Here is a 16,694-nt window from a genome sequence, read left to right on the forward strand (position 1 = left end):
ATTCTATCAAAAAAGAAGATCAGAAGCTATTTGCAATGAAATCGAAAGAATAAAAAATATTCCTTTACAGTTTTGCCCCAGGACTATGTTAACTCTTGCACCTTTGGTCATATTATAGTCTGTGGAGATCTGGACATGTCTACACCTAGGCATTCCATAGAATGTCACACTGATATGCGATATAGATGACATCATTCTACTCAGGCCAAATGAGCAAGAATTGACTAGTACATTGCAGACCTTAGTAAGATACACATCTTCCAGAGGATGACAGATAAAGCCCATGAAGATTCAGAGGCTTGCTACATCAATAAAATGTTTAGGAGTCCAATGGTCAAGGGGTATGCCAGGGCACTTCATTCAAACTAAAGGATCAAATACTGCATCTTGCATCTCCCCCCATGAAGAGGAAAGCCCAAAGGTGAATCCAAGGACCAACTTATAATATTCTCCACTAGCAATGATCATTCTACCATTAGCAGGAGAGGGGATTACCAACAGTGCTAGGTTTTCTGTATAAATAAACATTTGTTGAGGCTCTCCAAAGAACATTCGCAACAAGAAAGAACAGACAACACACAACTTAATCAAATTTCCAAGCTAGTACATCAGTTAGCTATTCCTGCATAACAAATCTAAAACTTAAGCCACTAAAACTTAGTGGCTTAAGACAACCACCATTTGCTTAGCTTGTGATTCAGTCAGCAACTTGATCCGGGCTCATTTGGATGGGTACCATGATTTTGCCTGGGCTCATTCATACATCTTTGCTCAGCTGAGGAGTCAGCTAAGGATTGGCTAGTTTGGGGTGGCCTCAGCTAGAACATCTTACCTTTGCTTTATGTGTTTGCTCATCCCCAGCAAGCTACTCTGTCTCGTCTTATTCATAAAATATCTGGGCAGGGTTCTAAGAAAGAATAGCCACATGTAAGACCTCTTGAGTTCTCATGCTAGGCTCAGAAAGGGCACATCATGACTTCTGCTGAATTCTATTAGCCAATGCAAGTCATGGGCCAGTAACAGATTCAAAGATAGAGGAAATAGACTCCACCTCTTGAAGGAAGAGTTGCAAAGTCACATTACAAGGAACATGGATACAGGGGAAAGTGAAGCGTTATGGCAGTTTTTGCAGTCTATTAATCTGCTGGATTCTGTATGAATTAACATTTATGAGAGCTCCCAAAGAAGAGCAGCCTGTAAGAGGGTGAGAGAAGTAAGAGCCTGATCAAATTTCTAGACCAGTCTTTTCAAGGCAAGAGTCAGAAATTTCTAAACAGATTTGATGACCCTCCTTAGAAACGCAGCAGGAAAATGTGGCCCCACTCAATCCCTGACCTTTCTCTGTATTCAATCCTACCCTCTGAAGTGACCTCTGTGTGTCCCCGTCCTCTTTTATAGTCAACTTAGAAATGACTCTATCACTTCTGCCTTCAGAACACAGCAAATTTGTAAACATACTGAAAAAGGTGGACAATGTGTTCAAAAAATTGGAACAAATTTCTATAATCTGCCTGTCACCCTCCTGCATGATTTTTAATGACATTCTTTGCTTCAAAGGAAAATAAAAATAAGGAAGTAATCTGACATATAAACTGCACTTAAATGCTAGTAAGTCTTCACACACAAAGAAAGAAACAATAAGAAAAGAGAAAACCCTAAAAATATTGAGGTCGGGAGCCAAATGCAGCATGTTTTTGAGAATCTAATCCTTCCAGTGAATCTCCCAGACAGCTGTCAGAGTGAGTTCGGTGGTGGGGTGGATGAGGTGATAAGACGTGGTACTGCGTAAAGCTCCACCCTAGGCTTCATCGTTGGAGTGTCAGCCATCATCCTTCTCCTTTGCAAATTGCCATTTAATGAAACAAAGCACAATTTCTTAAATCCCAAATCCTATTTTTACTTCTATTTGCCAAATTATTTTCTCTGCTCTTACTTTTCCTGATTTTCCTTTGTCTACTCTTTTTTTTTTCTTTTTCCTTCCCCATTAAGGAACAAGGATTTTCAAGCTTTGCTTCCTTATCAAGCTAAAAGTCCAAAGAATCAGACCTTTTGGTTTCCCTTTTCCATTTCAAGATATGATGAGGTCAAGTAGATTTGCAGGGTAGCAGAGGTACTCTAAGTTTACTCAATCATGGCTCCAAGAACAGGAATGCGGAAGAAAAAAAAAAGGAAGTAATAAGGCCTCTCCCTGTTCCAATCCCTTTAAAATGTAGATTTAAGAAAAGGTGCTAGGGAGTCAAGCAGGAGGAACTAAAAGAGCTTTTTGATTTCAAACACTGAGCTCAGAGCTTGAAGAGAATTTAGAGACCTTCTAGCTGCAAACCAATCTGATCTCTCTAAATTTAAGCACATCCCTTCCTGGGCTCAAGAAAACATTGTCCACAAGAGCACCTACCCTGAGGAGAAGTCTTGGATAGGGATCAATAAGATACTCCAAATCAAACTTGCCCTAATGAGTTTTATCTATTAAAAAAAAAAAAGGACCAAACAATGGGAGGCAGCATAGCATGGTGGTTAAGAGCACAGACCCAAGACATCATGGGTTTGAATCCTGGCTCTACCAGTGTTATGGGTTGAATGTGTTCTCACCCTCCAAAATCCACATGTTGAAGTCCTAATCCCTAGCACCTCAGAATGTGACATTATTTGGAGATAGAGTCTTTATAGAAGGTAATCAAATAAAAATGAGGTGATTAGGGTGGGCCTTAATTCAATATAACTGGTGTTCTTATATAAAAAAAAGGAATCTGGACACATAAACAAGCACACAGGGAGACTGCCCTGTGAAGATAAAGACAGAGATTGGGGTGATGTGTCTAAAAGCCAAGGAATGCGAAAGATTGCAGCAACTCCCAGAAGCTGGGGGAGAGCCAGGAACAGATCCTCCCTCACAGCCTCAGAAGGAACCATACCTGCTGACCCCTTGATCTTGGACTTCTGGCCTCCGGAGCTGTGAGAGAATAAATTTCTGTTGTTTAAAGCACCTAGTCCGTGCTACTTTGTCTGGGCAGCCCTGGCGAGGTCACGCAGCCAGTCACCATCTATCTGTGTGACTCTGGCATGGCTTCTCCTTGCCCTGTCTGTCACATGTAGATGACAATAAATGTCTAAGTCAGAGGGTCGTTAGGAGCACCACTTAAATAAATTAACATGTGCAAGTGTTTCAAATAGAAGTTGATGCAAAGAAAGAGGTATATGAATTTATTAGTCCATTCTCACGCTGCTATAAGGACATACCAGAGACTGGGTAATTTACAAAGGAAAGAGGTTTAATTGACTCACAGTTCCACAGGGCTGAGGAGGCCTCAGGAAACTTACAATCATGGTGGAAGGGGAAGCAAACATGTCCTTTTTTAAATGGCGGTAGCAAAGAGAAGTGTAGAGCAAAAGGGGTAAAAGCCCCTTATAAAACCAACAGATCTCGCGAGAACTCACTCACTATCACAAGAAAAGCAACATGGGGATAACCGCCCCCATGATTAAATTACCTCCCACCAGGTCCCTCCCATCCATGACATGTGGGGATTATGGGAACTACAATTCAAGATGAGATGTGGGTGGGGACACAGACCAACCATATCAATGAATATTTCTTAAATAAAAAAAATTAAAACCAACATCTGCATGAGTCATTATAGGTATTATTAGTGAATTTGCTTGACTCTTCAGTCAGTGTGGTATTAGAGGGAAAATAAGAAATCCTTTGGAAAGCCAAAATGCCATTGCTTATTCCAAGCATTGTCTACAAATTGTTATAATCAGAGCTATGTTGTTTTCTTTGTTTTTCTTTAAATTGTTCAGATCTGGCAGTGCCCAGGCCTTTAGGTTTCTAATAAATTATTAATCTAGGAGTTAATAATTCATGTTAATTGGTGGTATAAGCCACTTTCTCTGGCAAATGTGAGCAAAGGTCACAACTTTTTAACAGCAAGGGTGAAACCTTTTCTGAGGTTTTTTCCCTCCCCCATGGTCTATCATGGAAATATTAAGATATGAAAGAAAAATTTTAACCAGAGCTGGGAAAGCAAGATAATTCCAAGGATAAAAGTATAGACTGTCAGCCATACTTCCTGGCCAAGCACTGCCTCCATAGCCCTGCTGGAAGAAAACGAGGTCTCCAGGGAATTCAGGGGACTCCAGCCCCACAGGAGCCCACCCAAGAAGGACACAGCCATGCAGGTTTGTAAACCTTTGACAAGACAACTTATAATCATTAAACATGTTGACTCGTTGATCAAAAAAGTTTTTTTTTGTTGTTTTTTTTTTTTCAGAAAATAAAAGAAGGCATTTGAGAGATTAGCTCACCAATGGGATTTTTCACATAGAATGATAATTTTCCTAAATTACAAGGCACAGGCTTAAGAATAGAGAACATCCATTCATACTGGGTGACAGCCATAGAATGCTAAGCAAACCCCTTCCACCACTGACTTCTTTGATTTTAATTAATGTATATATGCTCCGCCTTTTTGTTTCCAGAAAGAATTTCAGGTAATTCCTGATTGCAGGCCACAGAAGCCAAGAAATAAAAGACTTCTTACCCGAACTAATGTGCCTTTACTTTCCAGCTCATGGATTTGCCCCCAGATCTGTGAAGCAGCCACAAGTGGCCTAGATGTTCTGGGTGTTTTATACCTTTTTTGGCCTTAATGCTTATTTGCAAGGTTCATGTCAAGTTACAGGCTGATGTGATGAAATGACTTTTTCCCATTTGGAAAATAAGACTATTCTTAGTAGCTTGTTTCAGTCTTGATTAAAAGACAGATGTAAAATATGCAAAGAATGATGTCTGAAGACTTAAAGATAAAATTTACATGGAAGCCACTCATTTAAAGAGATTCAGTCAGCTCCTCCAGCTCTTGTTTTTCTAAAGAAAATTTGAATAGCATATGCTTTTCATTGTGCTCTTTTTCAGCCATTTACATATTGGGGAAATACATATTTGGCAACTGGTCCTATTTTTAGGAGTCCTTGAAACTTGCCCTTTGAAAATGTTTTCATTTTTGGCACATATGTGTGTCTTAAGCAGAATGAAAACACAAAGCAAAAAAGAAAAATATGTACAAAAAGGAATGATTTTTCCAGCCCCATGTAGCACAATAAGAAAGCAATCATTCAGTTGTGACTTTAAAAAATGGATTCTTGCCTGGATTTTCCAACGATTTCCTTCTAAATGAGCGTTTCTCTGCAGAACTGAACTAATGTAAAGAGACAGTTTGTTCCAGTGCCAGAAATGAACCAGCAAAAAAAAAAGGACGGAGGCTCTATTTTCATAGGAGGAAGTTAACAAAATAATACCCACTCTGTTTCTCTGCAGCCTCTTGTGTCAATTCAGAAGAAAGTGCCATATGCCCATTGCGTGATTTGAAGCGTGTTTTCCCAGCCTGACTCTTGGTCACCACTCGTTCTGTTATTTGCAGTCAGTAACAAAGATTCATCCTTGTGTCCATCACGCAGCAAGGAGAATCCTTGTCACTTAGTGTAATTAATAGCTGGACCTCGCAAGGGAAGGTGGGAGAAGGAAGCTGTTCATGCATAGACCTGGATAAATTCGGAACAGACTTTGGGGATCCTTGCTGCCTTTTGACCAATTAAGATGCCAGAGCCCCAGCAGAAGAGGAAATAAGGTAAACAAAGTGTTTTCTCTGAGGCTGTGTGTGTTATAACCCCAAGCTCTGTAACTGTGGTTCAGGAGAGCTCTCTAACTTTCCCTATCAAGCCAGATGACCATCAAGGACTCCCCTCTACGTCTATGTCCTATTTCAGTGTATCCTTCCCACTCTTCTTCCACCACACTGTCTTCACCAGCCTCTAGATAGATACCACTATAGGATAAAAATCAAAAAGAGAGGCCTAATGTTTGATGAGTGCCTCCCCTAGACTATGTGGTTAAATCACTTAGCAAGCTTTCAGTGAATGTGTAATGGGCCCTGTTTTCAAAATGAGAGGACTGAAAAGAGGTTTGGAGAGGCCACCGCTGAGGTTAGGCTCAGGGAACAGACAGAAATAGCCGAATCAGGACCACATCAAGGGCTCTCTAATGCCAGGATTCTTAGCTCACTTTTCCCTGTATTGTGATCTTTTCTTTCACTTTCTTTTTTTGTTTTAATAGAGATGGGGTCTTGTTATGTTTCCCAGGCTGGTCTTGAACTCCTGGCCTCAAGCAATCCTCCTGTCTTGGCCTCCCAAAGTGCTGAGGTTGCAGGCGTGAGCCACTGCATCCAGCCTCCTTAACTTTCTGAACTCCTACTTATTTATTTTTGTGACCCTACTTCTTTTATCTTTCTCCTCCTATACAAAAATGGCTGGATGGATTCCACTTGTCCCTGAGCCTTTAAATTCCTGCCCTCCATACCTGAAGAAATCCAATTTATCTCTCAAAGTTTCAGAGATCTCCTAAATACTAATAGTTCCTCACCATCATCTCACTTGCAATCCGTGCATCTCAGAGTTCCCTTCCCAGAGGCCATTTTTTTTGCCTTTAATTCGCAAATGCATACAATTCTAGGATCCATGAGATTTTTTTCCTGCTATTTCTGCCCAAGGAGAAAGCAAACACATACTGCTGCATTTGCCATCCCCGGTCCATAATCTCTCTGATCTTTCTTCACCTTTAAAAATCTCACCTCATGTATCTTTTCTTAGGCTCATCCCACAAATATTCAGGTTATTTTCCCCAGGCTTCCTCTCACCTCTCTCCTTGTGGCTACATTGGCGAGGAGTGTCCAGCCTCATTCATGAGGGGGTCGGGTCTCCTTTCCCTGCCCTGTTGCTTTCCACGGTGGAACCAGCATCCTCCCTGACTCCCTGCCCCTCCTCAGGAACCACGACTCCCTATCGCCCTCCTCTGAACAGGACTGTTCTCCATCCATCCTCCTCCCTGCTCAGACCTCTATCCATAGCACTGTTTCTAAACCTCCAGCTCCCTCTCCCTCATCCCATCTGTGTTAGTCTGTTTTCACACTGCTGATAAAGACATACCTGAAACTGGGCAATTTACAAAAGGAAGATGTTTAATTGGACTCACAGTTCCACGTAGCTGGGGAGGCCTCACAATCATGATGGAAGGCAAAGAGGAGCAAGACACATCTTACTCCACGGATGGCAGCAGGCAAACAGAGAGCTTGTGCAGAGAAACTCCTGTTTTTAAAACCATCAGACCTTGTCAGACTCATTCACTGCCATGAGAACAGCACAGGAAAGACTGGCCCCCTTAATACAATCACCTCCCACTGGGGTCCTCCCATGACGTGTGGGAATTGTGAGAGTTACAATTCAAGATGAGATTTGGGTGGGGACACAGCCAAACCATAGCACCATCTTTTCAAGGATCCTTTTCCACACATCTCACAGGGTCTGCTCCTGTCCTAGCCGGCTGAACAGTCATCCTAGGCCTCCAAAGTATTGCCAGTCAATGTTCATAGCTCTCTTTAACCAATTTGGGAACTCGTCACTGCCCCTGAAACCCACCTGCTTCATGATAGGCTGCAGCAATGACAATTTTGGAGACCCAGCCCCTCCATGAGTTTGTTCTGATTTGGGGTGTGCCCATTTGTGCTCTACCTAAGCTCCTAAGGATAGGGACTCCTGTTAGTCTTAGTGACTCTATGTGTATAATAAATTATAATGCTACAAATGGGCTTAAATTCTAATTTTTTTTTTTTTTTTGAGACTGAGTCTTGCTCTGACGCCAGCCTGGAGTGCAGTGGTGAGATCTTGGCTCACTGCAGCCTCCATCTCCTGGGTTCAAGCGATTCTCATGCCTCAGGTTCCCAAGTAGCTGGGATTACAGGCACACACCACCACGCCTGACTAATTTTTGTATTTTCAGTAGAGACGGGGTTTCACCATATTGGCCAGGATGGTCTCTATCTCCTGACCTCGTTATCTGCGCACCTCAGCCTCCCAAAGTGCTGGGATTACAGGCATGAGCCACCGCACCCAGCCTAAATTCTAATTCTTTAGATATGTAGAAAGCATAGTCATTCCTTCCAAGTCCATGAAAGTGCCTTGCCCACAACATGTGTGTTATTTTTCAATCCAAGGTACTCTGCTGAAAGTTCAGACCAGCATGGCAAGCTGTGCGAGCACAATTTAAATTCCTACCACATCACAGCATTTTGGCTGATGTGTTCCTAAGTATTTAAGTCACTGAACATTCCCGTCTTCCCACACGACACCACCAATTTTGCCTTAAGGGAAACCTAAATGCAGATTCCTGTGACCTGGAGTGGACAAGATAGAGAGTTAGTTCCTGCTGTGATCCTACTATCTTCCATCTACCAGAAATCTACCAGAAAGTAAGCTAAAACTTAGGAGCAGTGGGAAATGAAGCAAGGCTGCCCTCAAGCCCATTTGTCTGGCCAAGACCTCTCTGCAAGTCCTAGACTGAACTGCCTTCCAGATGTCCACCAAGATAAAAAATGTCACTACTTCAGGCCAATTTCTTTGCTTCCTCCCCACAGGTGAAACCAGAGACCTGGGAGTTACCCTGGACTCCTTCCCTTAAATGATCCCTCCCGCACAGTCCAAGTCCTGTCCATCTCTTGCTGAACAGATCACCTAAAGTCACCTGAGCCTGTCCTCTGCTCTCTGTCCCCATCACATCCTCTTCAGTATAGAATTGGGAATGGGATTGCAGTCCCTTCACTGCCTTTTACCTGCACCCTAGGAGTATTTACCCTTCACCAACTCTCTGTCGCTTACACCATCAACTTGTGGAGAGCTCTGGGCCTGAGAGATGGATGTAGGGGTGACTAGAACCTCAGTTCTCACTCAGCCCCTTTGTCACTCACTCTCTGCCTCAGCTTTCACAGCTTAACAAAGACCGATGCAGCCTTCCGGTAGACCCATAAATGGAAGCTATCAGGACCATGGCAGAAGCTGATTCACATTCCATGGGGGCATGCAAGGTTTTCCAAGACCCAGCCTCCTCTGCGTTTTAATTTGTAGAAATACTGGACTGTCTGTAGTTCCCCAAACTCACCAGCCTTTGCACGTGTGCTCCCAGCACAAAGCTGCTTCCCACATCCCCTCAGCTCCATAAAACCCCTCCGCATTACTCATAGAGGAAAATCTATTTACAGATTTTGCTTGCTCAGATGCAACAGCCCCTAGGATGGCCTTCTGATTTCAACTACCTCCTCCTTATCCCTGTCTTAGTCTGCTCCAGCTGCCATAGCAAATACTACAGACCCAATCGCTTAAACATCTGAGATTTATCTTCTCACAGTTCTGGAGGTCGGAAGTCTAAGAGCAGGTTCCTGGTAATGGCTCTCTTTCTGGCTTGTAAATGGCAAGTCCTCACCATGTCCTCAGGTAACCTTTCCTCAGGGCCTGTCTACACAGACAGAGAGAGATCTCTGGTGTATCTTTCTCTTCTTTGTTTTTTTAACTGGTAACCAATTTATTAAAATAGTTGACTTAAATATCTGCAATGATGGCTTCAACCTCAAGTCCTCGCTCAATACTGATGGAAGTCATCCACTCAACAATCTCAGAAGGGCTGTGCAAGTCAATGAGTGGCTTGTGGATTCTCACCTGGAAATGATCCCATGTCTTAGAACCTTCACCTCAAGGAGTTTTTCTTGTAGTATTTCTCAAAGTCTTGGTAGGCATTCTAACCGATCCTTTCACTTTGGGATTCTTTTCCTTTGCTCCTCTGTTCAAGTCAGCACACATTTCTCCAGAGATTTTATGTGGCAGCTCATTAGCGTGATTCAAATTCAGCAAATCACCACCTCCAGCTCCATGGGTGCTTTTCCGGGATCTTTAAAAGCCATGGCTGCAGCACAGCTTCTTGACTGACTTGTTTGTTGGCAAGAGTGAACAGTGGTGAATCAGGAGCAAAAAGCTATTCTTTTTTTTCCCCCCACAGGTTATTGGGGAACAGGTGGTGGTAGGTTACATGAGTAAGTTATTTAGTGGTGATTTGTGAGATTTTGATACACCCATCACCCAAGCAGTATACACTGCATTCAGTTTGTAGTCTTTTATCCCTCACCCCTTTCCCACCCTTTCCCCACTGAGTCCTCAAAGTCTACTGTGTCATTCTCATGCCTCTGCATCCTCATAGCTCAGCTCCCACTTATGAGTGAGATCATATGATGTTTGGTTTTCTGCTCCTGAGTTATTTCACTTTTAGTCTCTAATCTCACCCAGGTTGCAGCAAATACCACTAATTCATTCCTTTTCATGGCTGAGTAATATTCTTTCTCTTCTTAGAAGGCCACCAATCCTATCAGAGTAGGACCCCACCCTTATGACCGCATTAAACCTTAACCTCCTAAAAGCCCTACATCCAAATACAGTAATTCACAGCTTCGAGAGAGGAATTCTGAAGAACACAATTTGGTCCATAGCAACCCATACTCCAAATTCTCTGATAGAACAAAACACATTACCTACATACAGAAGAAAAATGACTTTCCTTGACTTGAGTACTCTACAAATTAGTTTGTTTAGTGTTTTATTATAAAAGTTATTATTTGCAATCTATCTTACTATAATTGCACTATGTTCCATTATTATTTTTTGATAAGTAGAAATGCAATATGTTTGCATGTATGTGTTTTAATTGGTAACTTATGAAACTAGTAATAGCTGGCTATTTTTTACCTAAATATGTCCATTTTGTAGAGTTAAATCTAATATATGTATGTAATTTATCTTTATACATTGATCAACCAGATAAACTTGTAAATTAACTTTTATTTGCTACGTGCATTATTCATTCCAAAAATTCTAACAAAAAAGGTCAAAACAATCCACATGATTATGTAAACATCAAACTATATTTTATGAAACTACAGAAGTTTCACTGTTGCCATCAATCTGTGAGTCACAGCAGGAAAAGGAATTGATGGGCTGATAAGGGTCCACTTTACCTGCTTTTGAAGGAACCACACCTCTTCTCTTTCATGAATTATTAAAATCGAGATATAAAAGTTGCCATTCTGGAAATGGATGGATGCTGTTAGCTGTCATGTGACAAGTAAGGTTTTATTTATTTTTAGCTCACAATTCCCTCTCACATACATACTGAGAGACTGAAAAAAATGCTGGGGATCATTAAACATGACTGGTTTTATGGTATCTAACTATATCTTCAATGTTTACTAAGACTAAAATTTAATCTTTAATCTCAATTATATTACACATCATGAATAATGTGGACCTGTATTCCAGCTCCTGATTTCTTATGAAGTCAGTCTACAAAATAATCAAATTAATTTATAGAAGTTACCCAGGAAAAATGGTTTGATGACTATGGTTACATCTCACTTGCTTAACTTATTCAGTGTTAAGCTTAATTTCCACAAGAGGTTGGAGCTACTAAGAGTTGTTTGTTAAGAAGCTGTGAAAAGAGCATACTTAGGTGGTCCCACACCAAACCAGACTGTGAGCCCCAGAAATGGACATGAGAGGCCTTACCAGACCTTCTTCTCCTTTACGGCCATTTCCTAAAGCAAAAATCAAAAGTCTGCATTACCCATGAGTTGAACCATCCTGTGCATACAAAATGGCCACTCAGAAGGATTACGTAAAAGCTGCCATTCCTTTCTAATAGAAATGATTTTGTGCACTGATGAGTCAGCAATTCATCCACATTATATCCCAGAGGACTAATTTCTGCAGCTAGAGAACTGGAAAACCTCAGCATTTTTCAGGGAGTCCAGAAACACTATCCTATAGCTCTCCCTGCACCATCCTATCCTCCTCCTTGCCCAGAGCCACTGACGAGTCAGTGATAAAAGACTCCGTCTTCACCTCAACTTGGATTTCATTTTTACTCTCCACTCCCTTAGACTTGAGGTTCTAGAACATTCCTTGCTTTTCAGATTACCTTCAACTTGATCCAAGATTCAAACACCAGTTTCCCTGGTGTTTTTCTTATTCTCAGAAACATATTCTCTGCTAGACTATATAACCATTAACTCCACACATTCTAAATTCTCAAAAAAAAAAAAAAAAAAAGAGACAGGGTCTCTGTTGCCCAGGCTGGACTTGAACCCTAGGCCCAAGTGATCATTCCACCTAAGCTTCCCAAGTAGCTGGAACTATAGGTGACTCCACGCATTCTGAAGAGGAAGCTAGCATCCTCCCTACACAGCCCATTTTTGGTCCTATTATAGTTCTACCTTTTTTATAAATGATAAACTGATAACAGCTTCAAGAAACAAGTAAACTTTGAAAGATTGCAAAGGAACCCTTCCCTTAACCCTCCTCCATCTCCCCTCCATACATTCACCTTATTTTCCAGAGCCTGCTCTCCTCAACTACCTCACTCCAATTTACCACACGTTGGCTTCTGAAGAAAGCCAATGTGTGGAAGCCAATGTGTGGTAAATTGCTCATTGCTAACTGAGGTGTATTTAAGTTTGCATAGTAACAATTATGAGCAGTATTTCATACATTCTTAGTAGTCAGAGAAGCCTTCCTGCGAATGACCATCACTCTTCTACCTCTTTTTCCCCTCCTCTCCCACCCATGCACACATCACTTTCTGTTTATGGAACTCATAAAAACATGTAGCAAGCTGAATCTAAAAAGTCCCTGGTCCCTCCTAAAGAGGTCTGTTATAAAGAATGGAAGAAACAGCCAAAGAAGCTATTGCCAATGAAAAGAGAGACCTCAAACCTTAATATTGTTTCCCATTTCTTTGCTCAACACATTGGAAGAGATTTTATGGGTTTTGTTTTTCCAGTACAGTTGACTCTTGCACAATATGGATATGAACTATGCAGGTTCATTTATACAGACTCTTTTTCAGTAAAAGTTACACTGAACAAGCCTCCTCTCCTGACTCTCCTTCCACCTCCTCCATCTCTGCTGCCTCTGCCCCTCTTGAGACAGCAAGGCCAACCCCTCCATTTCCTCCTCATCAGCCTACTCAACATGAACATGATGAAGATGAAGACCTTTATGATGATCCACTTCCACTCAATTAATAGTAAATGTATTTCATCTACCTTTTTCTTAATAACATTTTCTTTTCTCTAGCTTACTTTATTGTGAGAATGCAGTATATAATATATATATATAACATATAAAATATGTGCTAATTGACTGTCTGTGTTATCAGCAAGGCTTCCAGCCAACAGTAAGCTATTGGTTAAGTTTTTGAGGAGCTGGCTATTGGTGAAGTTATACATGGATTTTCAACTGCATTGGTAGGGGGGTGGGGGTCAGCATCCCTAACCACTACATTGTTCAAGGATCAATTATAATTTCTTTGCTGTGCCCAAAATTTGAGAGGTACTTAAAACTGCTAGTAGAATTTTTCCTGTGTAAAAATACGTGGCATTTGTCTGAGAAAACCAAACCTGGGAAAGCACAGGTTCAATCTGACTTCCAAAAGGGTGTGCTTTCCCATCTGTACACTAAAAGATTTCCCTGTAATTCCATTTGCTGGTGCCTGCACATTTTTCAAATTAAACTTGAGGAAGGAAGAGAACACTTGTCCTTGAGAAGTTTATAGCAACAGAAGCACCAGAATAGAAACTTTAGATAACTTAGAAAAATTAAACACCTCTAAACAGCACCCCAAAAAAGTTAGCCATTTTTAAGATATGAACATTTTATTTTTTCTTAATTACAGCATTGAATATCATAAGTAGATCAAGTGTGTTTGCTCCTGTTATTAAGAACAAGAAAGGAAGATTGGCCAGGCACGGTAGCTCATGCCTGTAATCCCAACATTTTGAGAGGCCGAGACGGGTGGATCACTTGAGGTCAAGAGTTCAAGGCCAGCCTGACCAACATGGTGAAACCCCGTTTCTACTAAAAACACAAAAATTAGCTGGGCATGGTGGCAGGCACCTGTAATCGCAGCTACTCGGGAGGCTGAGGCAGGAGAATCACTTGAACCGGGGAGGCGGAGGTTGCAGTGAGCCAAGATCGCGCCATTGCACTCCAGCCTGGGCCACAGAGCAAGACTTTGTCTCAAAAAAAAAAAAAAAAAGATTATCCTTCTAGTGCTTGAAAGTGCTCTGCCCTTTAAAAAATATACCTTACAGAGACTAGAGACATATAACTAAATGCAATGTTAGACTGAGTCCTTATTGAAGGAAAAAAAAGTGTTATAAGTACATTGTTGGGTCAATTAACAAAACTGGAATATGGACAGTAGATTAGAGTATTATATTGATGCAAAATTTACCAAAGTTGATAAGTGCACTACAGCTGTGCAAAAAAATAAATATTCCTAGTCTTAGGAAATACACACTGAGGGATTTAGGGGTAAAGGGTCATGGTGTATGCAACTTGCTTGCAAAGGAGACAAATATATTGTTTCTATGTTATGCATACATGTATATGTGTATGTATGGAAAGAGAGAGCAAATGATAAAGCCAATGGAATAAAATGTCCACAACAGGTGATTCTGGATAAAGGGTATTTGTTGTGCTTCTCAATATTTTTACTATTGCATTTTTCTGTAATTTGAAATGAGTTCCACACTAAAAGTTTAACAAATATACATCTTACAGTTTGAAATTATGTTTTAAAGAAAAGTTGGAAAGCAGAGAGAAAAAAGGGGGAAAAAACAGGTAAAAAATTAATTTTGGGAAAATAATTATCCACACATCTAGGTGGCTTCTTCGCATCTTCTGAGACAGGTCAGCATCATAGATGCCTACTGTACTCCAGTCCACAGCCTCATTCTTATCTCTCCAGTCTTCCTGATCAGGAAACAGCTTCAAAGGGCAGTCAGGTTGGCTCAAAAAATCCACAGAAAAAATGGGTGAAAATGAGTATTTTGGAAATGGTGTGTTGCATCCTCTTGGTCTTGAGCACTCCGCCTCCTCGTGCTGCTCCTGGAGCCGCCACTGAATCAGGCAAACACATTTCTTTTCTTTCATTTTTTTTTTTGTTTTGTTTTGGTTTGGTTTTTGATTTTTGTTTTTTGTTTTTTCTTTTTGTTTTTGTTTTTTTTTTTTGAGACGGAGACTTGCTCTGTTGCCCAGGCTGGAGTGCCATGGTGTGATCTTGGCTCACTGCAACCTCTGCCTCCAGAGTTCAAGTGATTCTCCTGCCTCAGCCTCCCAAGTCACCGGGCTAAAGGTGCCCACCACCACGCCTGGCTAACTGTTGTGTTTTTAGTAGAAACTAGGTTTACCAAGGCTGGTCTCGAACTCCTGACCTCAGGTGATCCGCCCGCTTCAGACTCCCAAAGTGCTGGAATTACAGGTGAGGCAAACACATTTCTTTGCCAGACCTCTAGGGGGAACTCCTTGGGATTGAAGCTCAAAGGCATGAAGCTTTGAATTTCTCTGTCAATGTTACAAAACTTAAAACCCCCTTCGAAATAGATAGCTATGCTGCAGACCAAGGTACTAAACAATATTTTGTTATAACAATAATCATTAGTTATGTCAATTGATAAAAATGACGATACAAGTCTCAATCATTTTAGGAAGTTTATTTACCAAAGGTAAGAATGCTAGCCTGGGAGACAGGTCTATGCCTTTCTCCAAAGATGATTCTGATGGCTCCAAATTTAAAGGGGAAAGGGCAGGATATTGTGAAGTACCCCATTTTCATGTAAGAGGGAGCTAGGAAAAATTAGTCATTCGTGCCTTTGTCTGGCTCAATAAATCTGCATTTTTTTAATGTAAGATGACATAGACAAATGAGGCAGAGGGAAAAGGCAGGCAATCTGCATTTTACAGAAGATAACATAGACAAAATGGGGCAGGGAAATAATCAGATAGGCATTTGGGTCAGGTGAGCAGGAGGATGGCTGCACCTGTAAAGATAAGCTATCAATTTGCATTGCCATGGTGAAATTTTAACAGAAACACCTTAGAGTAAAGATCTTGCAGCTCACCAGGAATTTACTTGTAGGCAAAATATGGGGGAGACATGTAGCTTTTCATCTTGTAGCCATCTTATTTAGGAACGAAAAATGGGGAGGTAGGTTTGGGTGACCCCATTCCTAGCTCCACTTTTCCCTTTGGCTTAATGAGTTTGGGGTCCCAAGATTTAATTTCCTTACACAATATCATTCTATTCTAAGCCACTGAAATGTGTTAACTCATTTAATCCTCAGAACAACCTTGTAAGAGAAGTATATGATTACTTCCAATTTATAATACAAATGAAGAAATCAAAGCCCAGACAGAATAAGTAACTTGCCCAAGGTCATGCAACTGGTAAGCCACTGAATTTGAACCCAGGAAATTTGACTTCAAAGACCACATTCTTAATTACCACACTCAGCTTCTCAACTGCACCATCCTAAGACCCAGACATCAACCTTCATCTGTTAGCCAGTTAGAACAATTCAAATTATTCCGGTTGAGCAGCCTAGATGTCACTACAGATGCAATATTGCCTTTGTTTACAATCCCATTGTCTAAGCTTCATAAGGCAAACCCCTATTGAAAAGTCAAGTTTACTCCATGGTTGCTATTAAATTTCTAGGGCCATGTTCAGCATTTGTTCTTTTCACCCCCGTCAAATGAACTGGATAGACTAAGCAACTAATTGATTTTCTCCATAAAATCTTCAACAATTTTCTCATAACCCAAAATGATCTCTCCCCTCTAAATCCATTATGAATCATCAGGTGGTGTTCGGCTTCCATAACAATAGAAAATGTGCCATTTCCTTGCACATAATCCCTGGGTGGCAGGACCTAAGATTTGTTCGGTTCGCTTAGCTCATACTTCACATAGATTCTGATCAAGAA

At 41.1% G+C, this 16,694-nt stretch overlaps 1 long non-coding RNA gene and 1 pseudogene across 1 annotated transcript in view; both read right to left on the reverse strand.

Annotated features, from left to right (window-relative positions):
- Positions 1-16,694, reverse strand: part of LOC134738942 (uncharacterized) — a 348,480-nt gene that overhangs the window by 246,511 nt on the left and 85,275 nt on the right. The gene's annotated exons all lie outside the window — the stretch shown is intronic.
- Positions 9,424-9,782, reverse strand: LOC134738983 (small ribosomal subunit protein uS10-like; annotated as a pseudogene).

The sequence above is a fragment of the Pongo pygmaeus genome, chromosome 22 (genome assembly GCF_028885625.2).
Source record: "Pongo pygmaeus isolate AG05252 chromosome 22, NHGRI_mPonPyg2-v2.0_pri, whole genome shotgun sequence".
Taxonomy (NCBI): Eukaryota; Metazoa; Chordata; class Mammalia; order Primates; family Hominidae; genus Pongo; species Pongo pygmaeus.